The 15,562-nt window shown below is 46.1% G+C and overlaps 1 protein-coding gene across 8 annotated transcripts in view; it reads left to right on the forward strand.

Moving 5' to 3' along the window:
- Positions 1-15,562, forward strand: part of TBC1D1 (TBC1 domain family member 1) — a 239,902-nt gene that overhangs the window by 156,140 nt on the left and 68,200 nt on the right. The window lies entirely within an intron of this gene.

Below are 15,562 nucleotides of genomic sequence, written 5' to 3' on the forward strand. Positions count from 1 at the left end.
ACCGGCGTTGTACACATGCTCACCCAGCGCTCGGCAGGGGAGCGTGCGCAGGGTGTTTACTGGCGTTGTACACATGCTCACTTGAGGCGTTCTTCCCTTACCAGCCTAGCATTCCCAGAGGAATGTCATGTACCAGTTAAACTCTGGCATCGTGTCTTTTTTTTTGAGATGGAGTCTTGCTCTGTCACCCAGGCTGGAGTGCAGTGGCTCGATCTCGACTCACTGCAACCTCTGCCTCCTGGGTTCAAGCGATTCTTCTGCCTCAGCCTCATAAGTAGCTGGAATTATAGGGGCATGCTATCATGCCCGGCTAATTTTTGTGTTTTTAGAAGAGACGAGGTTTCACCATGTTGGTCAGGCTGGCCTCGAACTCCTGACCTCGTGATCTGCCTGCCTCAGCCTCCCAAAGTGCTGGGATTACAGGGGTGAGCCACCGAACCTGGCCCATGGTGCCTCTTAATGCGCATGCTTGAGCCCACTCTCCCAGCTCCCGAGATCTTACTGGGAAGCTGTTGCTCACCAGTTTCAGGTGTTTTCTGTCTACCGGGAGACGGCCCTTCCTTGTTGCCAGCTGTGACCAATTACTACTTTAAGAAACAGTTAACAACTGCCTAACCATCACCTGATGGTCGCTTGACATTGCTGGTGTGTATCTGGGAGGGGCCCTCTCCTGCCCTGCTCATGTCTGACTAACTACCTGCTGTAACACAAGCTTGGGCTTTGGAGTCTGCGTTCGAATCCCAGCTCTTCCCCTTAGGAGCTGTGAACTAGAATAAGCTGTCTAACGTTACCATCTATGACCTGGGATTAATTATGCCTGTTGCCACACTGCGACAAGGGAATGTGATATCATTATTGAATACATTTTTTAAAGGGTTCAAAATTCATAGTACTGGAAAGAAAATCAGTGATGTGAATGTTTCCAGGGCAGCGTCACCTCCCATGCTGTGGAGGTCCCTCTGGTGAGCCTGGCCTGTTGCTTCTTTTGCCTCAGCCCTTCCATGTGGGGGCATCATGGAGCTGCCACTCACCAGCACCTTCCTGCTGTGGGTGGCCCCTCAGTGGAGCTGCTGAACCTGGCCAGGGTTTAATTCCTCTTGCTGCCAGTGTGAGCTAGATGGCTGGGATGACTGCGTCTCTCTTCCCCTGCCCCGCAGGGAGGCCTGCCTGCCGCAGAGCGGGGCTCTTCCTCCCAGGTCCTGTAGTACCCTGATAGAGGGTATGGAGTGGGGCAGTGGGAACCAGAGCCACCAGAGGCAGGCCCTGGAGGAGGAAGGAAGCTGATTCATGTCTGAAACAATAGAACAAGGGCGCCAGAACCCGAGTTTCGGTGTTTAATAAAAAGCACCCTGGTGTTGTGGTGGCTATGCCTCACGGGGTATGGTTGCTTGGAAATGCTCTGTGCAGTGGCCAGGATGTGTTAGGGGCCACGGATGACTGCTTGCTCCATCTTAGAACAGTTCCAAGTTTTCAAGTTAGCATTCATAGATGGAGCGAGATCCTGCCTCCCTGTTCTTCACCCCTGGCTTCTTCTCTGGTCTCTGAAGACACACAGAATGTGTTTGCTTCTGTTTCCTGCCCTTCAGATGACAGAGCACCATGGACACTGCTGCCTCCTTTAACTCTCTTCTCCAGGGGAGTTGCCCTCGTCACTGTTGGGACCCGCTAGTCCAAGTTCTGTCCCTGAAGAGCCTCTGCCCTTCGTGGATCCTGAGCTGAACTTGGTGTTCCCTTGGCTTCTGGCTCTGGGAGTGTGTTGCTCCTTCCATCAAGCTGCCTCTGCTCTGTTCAACAGATTGATCTTTGTAATCTGTTTCTGCTTTAAGTGATTAACTCACATTGTTGGCTCTTATTGTATCTTGTCCTTTTGGGTATGAACTGTTATTTAAATCTGGACTGATTCCTGACTGGGCACAGTGGCCCATGCCTGTAATCTCAGTGCTTTGGGAGGCCAAGGCCGGGGGATCCCTGGAGGCCAGGAATTCAAGGCCACCCTTGGCAACATAGTGAGTTCCTGCCTCTACAAAAAGTAAAAATTAGCTGAGCATGGTTGTATGAAGCTGTAGTTCTAGTTACTTGGGAGACTTGAGGTGGGAGGATTACCTGAGCCCAGGAGTTTGAGATTATAGTGAGCTGTGATCATACCCCTGCATTCCAGCCTGGGCGACAAAGTAAGACCCTGTCTCTGGGGGAAAAAAAAAAAACAAAAAATCATGTCTATACTTGAGAAGCTTTTTTCTCTCAAGTAGTTTGTACCTATGAAGTATTCATTAGTTTTGGGCAGTCCTCTTGCGATTGTTTTGAGTCTTTATTCTGGCGACCAGTAAGTTGTATATATTTGTCTGCCAAGTGGATAAACATGGACTTTTTACCTTTAAGTAATGGCTAAAAGCCCCAAACAGAGCAGGGCCTGGCATAGATGCTGCTCCTCCTGTTCCTAGGCTGTAATCACCCCGATTCATCAGTCCCCAAACAATTCAGCTCCTCTCCGTCCTGTGCCCCACCACCCAATCTCCTGCAGGAAGATGTCTTAGCGACCCCCATCAGCGCTAGGCAGAGATCACGGTACATGTCCACCTTTCCTCTGACGCAGGCTTCCACTAGCCCCTCTGGCTTGTGCCACGCCGACCACGAACTCACCCTTGTGTCCCACCTGAGCCCTCGCACAGGCCATCCCCTCCGCCCGGAATGCTCTTCCTTGGTACCCCCGTGACTCCCTCCCTCTCCTCGCCCTGTATCCTGACCCTCCCATAGCACCTCTCTTCCCGTATGTAACACATGTTCACAGGTTCATCTTCATCACCCATCTCCGGCAGCTCCTATAGGCTTGATGGCTGCTAAAGGCAGGGAAGTCAGTGGCTCAGATTCTTGCAAACTTAGTGATTAGTGATTTCTCAACTCCTTCCACATGCCTCCTCTTTCTCTATAGGCACATATTATTTCCGTTCTCTTTTTAGAACTAAGAAATGCTGGTTGAATTTCTGGATTATATTGTTTAAAGGGTTCTTTCTGTATATGCAAAAGAAAGACGAGAATAAAAGGCTGATTAAGGCAGAATTAATATAACAATAATCATCTATTATGCTCTTTTTATACTCTCACAAGTGCTTTACATGAATTAATTCCCTTAATTACTAGTCAGCCATATGAAAGTTGACATTTTTATGAAGCCCATCTTACAGGTGGGTGAGTAGAGCCTGGGAATGGCTTAAGTCACTTTTCCCAAACCAGTTAATGGGAGCCAGAGGCAGGACCTGAGCTCATGGGTGTGAGCTGCAGAGCTCATGCTCTGAATTGCACACAGCACTGGGCTGTGGCCAGAGACGCCCTGTGGGACCCTCTGGAGGAGGACCTCAGAGACGCCCTGCGGGACCCTCTGGAGGAGGACCTTACAGATGCCCTGCGGGACCCTCTGGAGGAGGGTCTGCCTGTGCTTCCCACTTCCCACAGGAAGCTCCCTGTAGGCATCTGTGTTGGACGTAGACTCTCAGTGTATCCACACATCTCCCTATTGGCCAGCCACCAACACTGAATGGAAAACATGTTTCTGGGTGTTTTAATGTATGGATTTGCCTTCAGTCAATCTCCCCGCCCCCTTCCACCCTTACCGCCTCCCTAATAGTTAGCACTGGGACTGCAGTGTGGACGGCAGACTGATTTCTGTCTGAAGGGACAAATCAGGCATCTTTGCCCACTTCCACCATTTATTCCCCGTCCTTAGGGTGCACGATGCCAGAGCCCTCCACTGTGGTCTGTGACCACTTCGACCCACACCAGCAGGTCTCCATATGTTCCCTTCAGCTAAGAGACATCACATCCAAGGACAGTTTAGAGGTCTGGTGTTTCTTTCCCTGGAGGTCCCTGCTTTACACAACTGTATCCAGCGGAGTGTGCACTGCCAGAGGCCGTTCAAAGACTCCGTTCCTGCTTTGCCTGGGTGGCTGAGCCACGGGCAGCTGAGCCTGCAGCCGGCGGACTCACTGCATTCCCGCTCTGACTTTGCCATGAAAGACACAAGTGTGCTTGTAACAAATCGATCTTAACAGTTCCTTCTTAACAGTTTCAGGTGCTCAAAATGACTACCTGTTTTGCGTTTATGTTCTGGCAGTGCACATTTCAATTGGACAGGAAATCTCGCAACCTTTCTTCCAGGTGAAAAAGTGAGGCAGGGTTTTGATACAGTTTTATCCATGTCATCGCACTTGGAAGATGCTAGTAAAACAAACCAACAGTAAAATACAAACCATGGTATTTATAATAGGAATAATGCTACTAGTGAAGGAAAAATAGACATTTTCTGTAATTTGGAGATTCTAATTTTTATAGGTGGGCTAAAAAAAAAAACCTTGAGAGAAGTGTGTTAAGTGAGTAAGGAGTGTGGCTCCAACTAAATATAGCGTAAAAAAAGAAGGAAATTACAAAGTCAGGCACAGTGGATAGAGGTGGAGAGTCTAATCTCTAATAGTCTAATGGGCATAATTGTCTCAGACAACATGAGTCTACCTCTTCTTTACTCAGGGATATGTGACTGTTTTCTCTCTCTCTCTCTCTTTTTTTTCTTTTGAAATGGAGTCTCACTCTGTTGCCTAGGCTGGAGTGCAGTGGCACAATCTTGGCTCACTGCAACCTCCGCCTCCCTGGTTCAAGCAATTTCCCTGCCTCAGCCTCCCAAGTAGCTGAGATTACAGGTGCACGCTACCATGCCCCCACACATGGCTAATTATTTTGTAATTTTAGTAGAGACGGGGTTTGACCATGTTGGCCAGACTGATCTCGAACTCCTGACATCAGGCAGTCTGCCTGCCTTGGCCTCCCAAAGTGCTGGGATTCCAGGCGTGAGCCACTGTACCCAGCCTTGACTATTTTCTATAGGCAAAATCCCCATGAAATAATAAGTTGCAAGAATCTGAATTTTATATTTTGGAAGCCTGTCTGAGGTAGGTAGGAAGTTAACTTATGTTTAGAAATTTGCTTGGATATATCTAGTAACTCCAGGGCAAATATTCCCAAATCCCAGACTTTTTTTTTTCCTTTTAAAATTCAACAGTGACCAGAATTACAGCTTTAAGTTAGCAAAGTCGAAGAGGGCTGGTTTTAGTTCTGAACCTCAGAGGGTCCCTGCTTCTGAGATAGTAAGTAGATCAGGTGTACAGCAGGTACTACACTGAAGGGAAACTGTATGATAAATAGAAAATCAGTGATTTTTACATGAAGACTCGGCAAGGCAAATGCTCTTGTAATAAAGATAGATCGTGAAATAGAATCCTAAAAGCTGCCTGTTTAAAGGTAAAGCAGATGGCTTCAGTGATGTTTTACGTTTGTGGCGGTCACTTCTGGCTGCTGCCCCAGAAACCACAGAAAGCGCATTCTCTCTTCTTGGTGCTGTGTGTTCTTAGGGTGAAAGCCCTGTGTGACGCTGATTATGTGGAAGGGCCATTCATTCTTGGTAACTATACGCTAGGCAGAGGGTGGTGTTAGCGGAGTGCTGTTACACCGTGGCAAAGCTGCTGCAGGTTGGGTGTGTTTCAAACAGCATTTGTAGAGCATAGCTGAGGGCAGACATACGTGTTTTTTGGATATTGTATTTTTTTTCTTTTGTGTTTTATTTTTAGTTCCAGGGTACATGTGCAGGATGTGCAGGTTTGTTACATAGGTTAATGCGTGCCATGATGGTTTGCTGTGCCTATCAACGCATCACCAGGTATTAAGTTATTTTTCCTAATGCTCTCCCTCCCCGCACCCCACCCCCTGACAGTCTCTAGTGTTTGTTGTTCCCTTCCCTGTGTCCATGTGTTCTCATGGTTCAGCTCCCACCTGTGATCGAGAACATGTGGTGTTTGGTTTTCTGTTCCTGCATTAGTTTGCTGAGGATAATGGCTTTCAGCTTCATCCATGTCCCTGCAAAGGACATGATCTCATTCCTTTTTATGGCTGCATAGTATTCCATGGTATATATGTACCACATTTTCTTTATCCAGTCTATCATTTATGGGCATTTGGGCTGATTCCAAGTCTTTGCTATTGTGAATAGTACTGGAGTGAACATATGTGTGCATGTATCTCCGTCACAGGTTGATTTTTATTCCTTTGGGTATATACCCAGTAGTAGGATTGCTGGGTCAAATGGTGTTTCTGGTTCTAGATCTTTGAGGAATCGCCACACCATCTTCCACAATGGTTGAACTAATTTTCATTTCCACCAACAGTGTGAAAAGCATTCTTATTTCTCCCACAACCTCATCAGCTTCTGTTGTTTCTTGACTTTTTAATAGTTACCATTCTGACTGGTGTAAGATGGCTTCTCGTTGTGGTTTTGATTTGCATTTCTCTAATGATCAGTGATGTTGAGCATTTTTTTTTTCATGTTTGTTGGCTTCATGAATGTCTTCTTTTAAGAAGTGTCTGTTCTTGAGAGAGACATATTTGTCCCCTGCGTAGAGGGTAAGGATGCTTATGTCTGTGTGACAGCCCTCTCTCGTTTTCAGAACCTCACTGTGGATCCCCACCTTTGGCCTGTACTGAAGGTAAAGCAGATAGAGGCAGCCTCATCCGTCAGTTGAAGACCTGACCGCAGCTGTTGATTAAGAGGCTTTCTTCAGATCATGGCTTAAAGCAGTGTTTCACAAACTTCATGTGCTTGGAGTCCTCTGGAAATTGTTAAAAGGCAGTCTCTGTTGCAGCAGGTCAGGTTGGGTTCTGAATGTCTAACAAGCTCCCCAGCAAGGCTGATGTTTCAGGTTCACTGTGAGCAGGCAGGCTTAGAATAAACGACTGTGGGAAATCCCGTCCAGGTCTTTGATGCATCCTAGGACAGGCCTTCCTGTGAGGCTGCCCTGGGTCTTCAGAGATGGACTCCAGGAGTCTCCCAAGCCTCAAATAAGTCTGAGTCATCAGGGATGTTTTTTGAGAAGGGTTGTTCTGTCTGAAGAAGCAAAGAGTGAGTGTGGTGGGGAAAATGCAGTGATTAAAAAACATGGTAAGGTTTAAGGAAAAATCTGACCATGTGCCAGATGGACCCAAATGTGTGGTGCTTTGCCCCTTGCCTGCCCCTTCATTTTCCAGGGAGGCCTTATCTCTTAGGGAGCACAGGAGGCACACTGTGGATGTTTGTTTTCTCAGCTGTGTGCTCTAACCTGATTGTCAAGCCTACAAAAAAAATGCTGAAAATCAACTTCTGACTAGATATCTGGTAGTACATAATCTCCATAATTATCCCTCTGGGTGTATTATGCAAAAGATAATCTCTTGTTAAGAAACCATTTTTAAGGCAACTCTTAACTTTGAAACAGGGAAAAGTCATTTTATTTACCTCTATGTGCCAGGGAACAATATTAAACTTAGTCTTTTCTTTTTTTTTTGAGACGCAGTTTCACTCTTGTTGCTCAGGCTGGAGTGAGATCGTGTGCTCTCGGCTCACTGCAACCTCTGCCTCCTGGGTTCAAGCGATTCTCCTGCCTCAGCCTCCTGAGTCTCTGGGACTACAGGCATCCACCACCACGCCCAGCTGCTTTCTTTTAAACATAGTCTTATACTTTTCCTTTAAGCATTTCAGATTACATTGTACACTTCGCCAACAGTAGAAGCTTTCAGATTTTACATGTTTTGTAAAAAAAAAACCACAAGAAAACCAAACTAATATAGATAAGAATGATTTATTGGTTTGAAACCCATTATATAAGCAAATAGTCCAGTGAAACTTAAGTTCAAAGGTTTTTTTTTTTTTTTTGTCTTGTGAGTGTAGCTGTGTCAATGTGCCTAATTTATAATATTAAGTCTAGTGGATTAGATATTAGATATAAATTTAAATGTAAGCAGTAAAATAGTAATGTCTGAACTGAAGTGTATAATCTGAACCTTTATGATGACCAATTTATATTATTGTGAAAAACTTAGAAACTGATTTGAAGCATGACTATGATTTATATGTGTTGTATAGTTTTCAATAATTTACATACCAGCAGGAAATTTTAATGGATGATATAAGTGGAATAACTGCAGGTGAAACTTTGCTGGAAAATGTAAGCGTAGTGACATCTGTGCACCAACAGCACCTGGGAGACATTTTAAAACACGGGCCAGACATGCCCTGCTGGCTGCCTCCCTCACTGTCAGTGAGTGTAGGGATGGGGCCTGGCCATGAATTCTTTCTTTTTTTTTTTTAGACTCCTCAGGATTCTGATTGTTGCCACGTTCAGAGACCTCAGAGGATGACTTGAGAAGCTGTCACCACTTGGTGGCAGTGTTGCTTCCTGCATCTTGATGGCCCTTGTTTCTTTCCAATCCCAGAAAAATGCGTTTGTGTGTGTGTGTGTGTGTGTGTGTGTGTGTGTGTGTGTGTGTGTTTGTGTTTTTGATCTTGTTACAATATTTATGTTCCTTGCTCATTTGCAACTTATTTGAATGGAGAGCTACTTTCTGAAATCTAGATTTTTTTTTTTTTTCTACAGGGTGTTAGGGCATGGGGAAAACGAGAAAAAAATTGTCTTCAGTTGGCAGAGACACGTGGATTTTTAAGATTGTTCTTAATTTACTTTCTGCATAACTTTGCTTTTCTGTGGTGAACCAAGACAAGGTTCAAGATAAAACATTGCAGTCCAAGAATCTGATGGTTCATGGATTTCTGTGGTTAAAGCTACTTACTTGATCACCTCCCCATCGCCCCACCAACACCCCATTGTGCTGCTTGGCTTGTCATTTCAAAAGTCAGAGAAGTCATAGTGAATGACAAGATTTTACGCCTGCTTGCCCTTTTTGTGTCTGTTAACAGTTGTGAGTTAACACTGACTGAGCTTTCCTAGTGAACCGCTGGCATTTAAACAGCCCGTGGTTAACATTGCATGGGGGCTGGAACTAAGGTTGTTGGTGACACAAGATAGCACCTGAGCCACTGCTGCTTGGTAGGAGGGCTGATGGGCAGAGGGCCGAGGGCTTGGATGCTGAGATGCTAGAGTCAGATGGCCTGGATTTGAATCCATGTCCTCCTGTTCCGACACCAGCTGACCCAGCTGGTATCTGACAGCAGCTCGTCTAACTCTAGAGTGAGTGTATACCTGTGTCCCTGCAGGAGAATGCCCCAAGTGGATGCTTTTGATCTGTTCACCTTTGAACTTTAATCTATATCAGGGAACCTCTAAAGAGTTTAAAACAAGTGAATGACAAGTAGTTTGAAAATATTTCCAGGGGGATAGAATTTGTGGACATATCTGAATGTGAGCAGCCTCAAAATCGGGGCTGGGACTAGGGTGAGGCCAGCAGGTGTCCAGGGTACAAAATGTAAGGAGGCACCCACCTTCAGGGCCCTGCAGGCATGGATGCTGAACTTCAGGACCTTGAGAGTGAGTGTCTCCTAAAGGTTACACCCTGGGTGCGTGTTCACCTCATCCTGGTCCCTGGTCCTCTGCATACCCTACTGCCTGCTTCAGTAAACAGTCAGTCCCACAAGGGAAGGAAGGGTTGGTTGGATCAGCTTTGAGGAGGGAGCTTTTTGGCATGATAGGTTTGTTTTATTTAAAACACAGCTTTATTGAGATATAACTCACATCCTATACAGTTCGTTCATTTAAAACAGACAATTCAGTGTTTTGGGGTTATTTTTTAGTATATTCACGGAGTTTTGCAACCATCACCACAGTCTAATTTTTTCTTTTTTCTTTTTTTTTTAAGATGGAGTCTTTGCAACTTCCAACTCCTGGGTTCAAGCGATTCTCATGGCTTAGTGACCCAAGTAGCCGAGATGACAGGCACGCCTGGCTAATTTTTGTGGTTGTACTAGAGACAGGGTTTCATCATGTTGGCCAGACTGATCTCCAACTCCTGGCCTCAAGTGATCCACCTGCCTCAGCCTCTCAAAGTGTTGGGATTATAGGCATTTGCCACACGCCCGACCCACCACAATCAATCTTGAAACATTTTTTGTCCTTGTAGAAAAAAAACCTGGAGTTGTCACTTTCCAATCTACTGCTGTCCACCTCTAACCATAGACAGCCATAATCTACTTTCTGCCTCTATAGATGTGCCTATTCTAAGGCCTTCATCTGAGTGCACTCATATATAATATGTGGTCTTTTGTGTCTGGCTTCTTTGATTTAGCATGTTTTCAAAATTTATCAGGTTGTAGTATATACCAGTAGTTCATTATTTTTTAATGGCTGATTAATATTCCATTGTATAGAGATATCACATATGGTTGATCCATTTACCAGTCAAGAGCCATTTGGATTGTTTCCACCTTTTAGCTGTTATGAATAATCCCACTGTGAATATCAATGTGTGTGTTTTTGTGTGGATGAATGTTAAGGAAGCCTTTACGTGTGAGCTGGTGTGAAACCTCCTCCTCTGGTGGGGGGGACCTCACCTGTGATTCCACCTACTGGATGGTTAAGCCAGCAGGGGTGGGAAAGGTCTGGTCTTGCCAACCCCAGGCTTTCCTGTGGCTGCCGTGTTTGCCTTTCTTCTGCTGAGCCTAAAAGGGAGGATGCCCCGAGTTCTGGCACTGCCCCCATGAGTGCGTGGGAAGGCTGGGGGAGCCAAGTCTCCAGGATGTCTCCATCAGGGACCCTGCAGCTGGGAGGCAGCCAGAGGGCCACAGGCTGGTAGCATTTGCACAGAGCTACATTTCTTTCTTTTTTTGAGAAGGAGCCTTGCTTTGTCACTTAGGCTGGAGGGCAGGGGCACGACCTTGGCTCATTGCAACCTCTGCCTCCTGGGTTCAAGTGATTCTCCTGCCTCAACCTCCTGAATAGCTGGGTTTACAGGCAACCTGCCACCACACCTGGCTAATTTTTTGTATTTTTTTTTAGTAGAGATGGAGTTTCGCCATGCTGGCCAGGCTGGTCTCAAACTCCTGGCCTCAGGTGATCCACCTGCCTTGGCCTCCCCAAGTGCTAGGATTACAGGTGTGAGCCACTGTGCCTGACCCATAGCTACATTTCTGCCAGCTGTTTGCAGACTGTGCCCCAGAATCCCCTGGAGGACTTGTAGAAACACCAATTGCCGGGCCACACCCCCAAATGCCTGATTCTGGAGATGAATTCTCTTAGATGGAGCCTCAAGCCGCAGCAGCTGATAAGCATGGGGACCCCCTATTCTGATAAAACTTCCAAAAAAGTCCTGAGTGATTGTTAGGAAAACAAACAACACATTGAAAACAAGAAGTGTGTTCTATGGCAGAGGATGAAACAGCCCAGGAAGCCTGTTTTCTTTGCAATGAAAAAAATCTTCTTATTAATAAGAGCCATTGTAATTATGTGTGAAGCATTTCATGTTTTCACTTTTACACAATTAGATGAGTCCCATAGGTATTACCACCTTTTTTATTTTTTATTTTTTTTATTGAAACGGAGTCTCGCTCTATCCACCAGGCTGGAGTGCGGTGGCGTGATCTTGACTCAGTGCAACCTCCATCTCCTGGGTTCAAGCTATTCTCATGCTTCAGCCTCCTGAGTAGCTGGGATTACAGACGCCCGCCACCACGCCCAGCTAATTTTTTGTATTTTTTTTAGTGGAGACTGGGTTTTGCCATATTGGCCAGGCTGGTCTTGAACTCCTTACTTCAGGTGGTCCATTCACCTCAGCCTCCCAAGTGCTGGGAGTGTGGGCGTGAGCCATCACACCCGGCCCTTACTGCCCATCTTTTAAGAGATGAGGCCAGAAAGATCGAATGACACACCAGTGTCTCTCGCAGCTCTTGGATCACGTAGCCAGAATTCAAATCATTCTGTTTAGCTCCACATCTAGTCTCTTAATCACAGCAGTGAACCATTGCCAGTTTATGAGTAAATTATCAAGAGTTTTGATGGGTTTACTCACTTAAATTAGTGCTTGTACAGTGATGGGCTGTGAAAGATTGAAGGAATGTATCTTATGTTGGAAGTACTCTAGAATTAAATGTTAACTCTTGCTGATAAAGCATATGTTTGGGGCATTAGTAGCAATCCTAATTTTTTTTTTTTTTTAGCAGAATTAGAGTCTTCCTAGTTGAGTGGTTTTTGTTATTTGCATTTATTTATTTGTTTGTGACAGGGTCTTGCCCTGTTGCCCAGGCTGGAGTGTAATAGCGCAATCATGGCTCACTGCAGCCTTGACCTCTTGGGCTCCAGCAATCCCCTGCCTCAGCCTCCTAAGTGTCTGGGACCGCAGGTACGCACCACTGCACCCTGCTAAATTTTTACAGTTTTTGTAGAGAAGGGGGTCTCACCATGTTACCCAGGCTGGTCTTGAACTCCTGGGCTAAAGCAATCCTCCTGCTTCAGCCTCCCAACATGCTAGCGTTACAGGTTGAGCCACTGCACCAGGCCTTCATGTATTTGAATGAAAGAGCAGACATCTCCTGGATGTGGAAAGCTATGCATGCCCCCCAGGAGGGGAGCTCGGGGTCCAGGATTACAGTTGATGGCACATTCAGGGAGCTCTCGGCTTTGCAACATCCTGAGATAAAGCTAAAGGATGCATTAAACTGCTTCTAAGCAAACTTTTTCCAAGTAGGTTTGTTTTATCACTTCTATATAAATGAAAATATTTGCAGCATGAGTACTAACGAAATCTTAAATGTTATTTACCAAAGCTGGAACATGGTGATTATGATCTGATGTAATTCTGAAAATGAATCGTAGTACCAAACTATGAATTTTACACTTGAGCAAATGAGAGGTTTTTCACGGAAAAATATTATGGTTTGGTTTGTTTCCTGTTCAGGTGCTTTTGCTGGAGAATGTTTGATGAAGAGCAGTTCTGGTGATGAGAAGTTATGGCTGTACACAGCTGGTGTGGTTTTTAGGATTTGATTTTGCAGCAGCATCTTCCTCAAACAGTTGCCAGGGGAAGGTTTTCCTTCTTCCTTCCAGTACCAGCCTTTTCTCTGCAGACAAGGCAGTATGGGCGGGTGGGAGAGAAAACAGAAGCAGTTGGTTTCTTCAGCCTGCAAGGATTCACGTTGCAGCTTGTAGATTGGAGGCCATCAGTGGGGATACCTTCTTAAGTGGTGTTTCTTCCTGGCACTGCTTGCCAGCAAAGTTTCAGTTCATTCTCCCTCAGAGAAACCAACATGTACCACATTCTGATCATTTTCTTCTGTTTCCCCTAACTCTGAAGGCTCAGGCACGCATTCTGCGTGTCCCAGTGTACAGCAGGCTGCACACAGTTAGACCAGATGTTCTACCAGTATGAAAAGTCACTGAGCTTCCATTCACTCGTGGGTATGGCCCTCCTCACTTCCCATTGCCTAGGTTTCTCTGTCCTGCCGTTTTTACATTTTCCAGGCTTTTACCTCCAGATACCAACATTCACATCATTTAGATATTGTGTCTGCCTGCCTGCACACTGATGTACCAGTGAGGGATTGTTCTCGCCTAACAAGAGGTCTGGATGATGATAGAGCAAAGCTGCCCCTTGACTCTGTGGTGTCACCCTGGAGCCTGGCTGCTTCTGTTCTTCTACTTCCTCCTCTTGGATGCCTTTGCCTTTGGCTTCCCCTCCAGTTCCAAGCAGAACAAAGCAGGAAGCATCAAGGAGGAAAGGGTGACCCCTGTATATCCAGAGAGCATAACTGTCCCAGAAATCCCTAGTGGACTTCCATTGTGTCTCGCTATCTGAAAGCGAGTCACCTGGCTGGCCACGTGCAGCCACCAGGAGGCAGGGAGATAGCGATTCTGCTGGTTTGGAATGTTCTAGTGCTCTCTGGTGCCTTTTATTTCTTCAGGCAGCCATGACTTTGCATAGATCATTTCCTTTGCCCACGACACTCTTCCTGCTCGTTTTCTCCCCTGTACCCCAAACCCACGGTACATCAACAGCGACAGACTTTTTCCTCATCCTCTCAGGCCACTTGGATGTCACCGTTTCTCCTCCTTACCACTTAGGTGTAGTCAGGCTCTCCATGCCTGATGTTTTACAGCTTTGTGTATGCCCTTAATGGAGAGCTTCTTACTGTGTCTTGGGGTTATTTATCTCAACCTCTGCATCTGTGCTGTCCTGTACAGTAACCACCAGCCACATAACACTATTTAAACTTAAATGCAAACTAATTATATTTAAATGTAAAAAAAAATTAGCCTCTCACATTAGTCTCATTTCAGAAGCCACATGTGGCTACTATATTGTAAGCAGAGCTCAAGAACATTCAATAATATTGTGAGAGTGCCACCATATTGAGAGCAGAGCTGCAGAACATTCCCTCATCCTAGAAAGTTCTCTTAGACACGCTACTGGAGGTGATGAACTCAGATCTCCGATCCCCCCAGCTCTGTCGCTCAGAACCACAAATGTGGCACCATCAGGCTTCATGGTGGTGCTTGTGTTGTACCATCTCCTGACTAAAGAAGTAAACTTCATCAGGTGTGGTGGCTCATGCCTGTAATCCCAGCACTTTGGGAGGCCGAGGCGGGCGGATCACAAGGTCAAGAGATGGAGACCATCCTGACGAACAAGGTGAAACCCCGTCTCTACTAAAAATGCAAAAAATATCTGGGCATAATGGCAGGCACCTTTATTCCCAACTGCTTGGGAGGCTAAGGCAGGAGAATTGCTTGAATCCAGGAGTCGGAGGTTGCAGTGAGTCGAGAGCATGCCAACTGCACTCTGGCCGGGCGACGGAGTGAGACTCCATATCTCAAAAAAAATAAAAAAGAAGTAAACTTCAGGCAGAGTCAAAATTTTCTACAACCCACACTGCTCCTAAAACTAGTGTTAGTGGATATGTAAAAGCTATTGAACCCAGCCAGCACTTTCAAAGAATCCTAAAAGCAAGCGGGGAGTGTCACGTATTCAGATTCCTTGTTTTGCAGAAGAAATTGAGGCTTGAGAGGAAAGGCGTCCACCCAGGGTCATACAGTCAGTGGTAGCCTGGACTGGAATCTTGACTGTTTCGTCTCACTCACTTCCCTTTCCATGAAGCTATACGTGATTGTCACCAGCCTGTTTGTTTTCCCTGATTATGTTCCCTTCTTGCCTGGTTAATCAGTTTTCAACGCCTTTCGAGAGGAAGTTGTTTTTAGCTTCTTAGCCTCACCAAATGCCCCCTGCCTGTAGGCGGTGCTCAGGGAACGCTCAGGAAGCAGACACATGTAAGCCTGTCTCATACAAAAAGTGACTCAAACTAACTTAGTCAAAAGGAGGCTTTTAAACAGCAAGATAAGGGTAAAGGCTGGGAACTAGGAAGTTGTCAGGAACCGAGGCCGTCTCTCTGGCTCTCTTTGGGGCCATGTGATTGTTTTCCTCTTGGTCTCTCTATTCTGCACACCAGCTCAGCCAGCTTGCTTGTCACTATCTGCAGTCATGCCAGCCCCCAGATCTGTATGACCTGCTAGCCTCAGGGGCACCCAAGTACCTGGCTGCAAATCTGTGTTTTCTTCCAGGTGTTTGAGAGGGAGAAGGGATTGGCCCAGCTCAGGGTCAGTCATACAGGGAGAGGTAGGAGAAGCGTGGAAGCATCATGATATCAGGGAACCCCTGGGCCAAGCTTGTTCAACCCGCGGCCTGCGGGTGGCATGCAGCCCAGGATAGCTTTGAATGCGACCCAACACACATTTGTAAACTTTCTTAAAACATTATAAGACTTTTTCCCCTT

Source organism: Sapajus apella, unplaced genomic scaffold (genome assembly GCF_009761245.1).
Source record: "Sapajus apella isolate SASKATOON/1434 unplaced genomic scaffold, GSC_monkey_1.0 scaffold5, whole genome shotgun sequence".
In the NCBI taxonomy this organism is placed as follows: domain Eukaryota; kingdom Metazoa; phylum Chordata; class Mammalia; order Primates; family Cebidae; genus Sapajus; species Sapajus apella.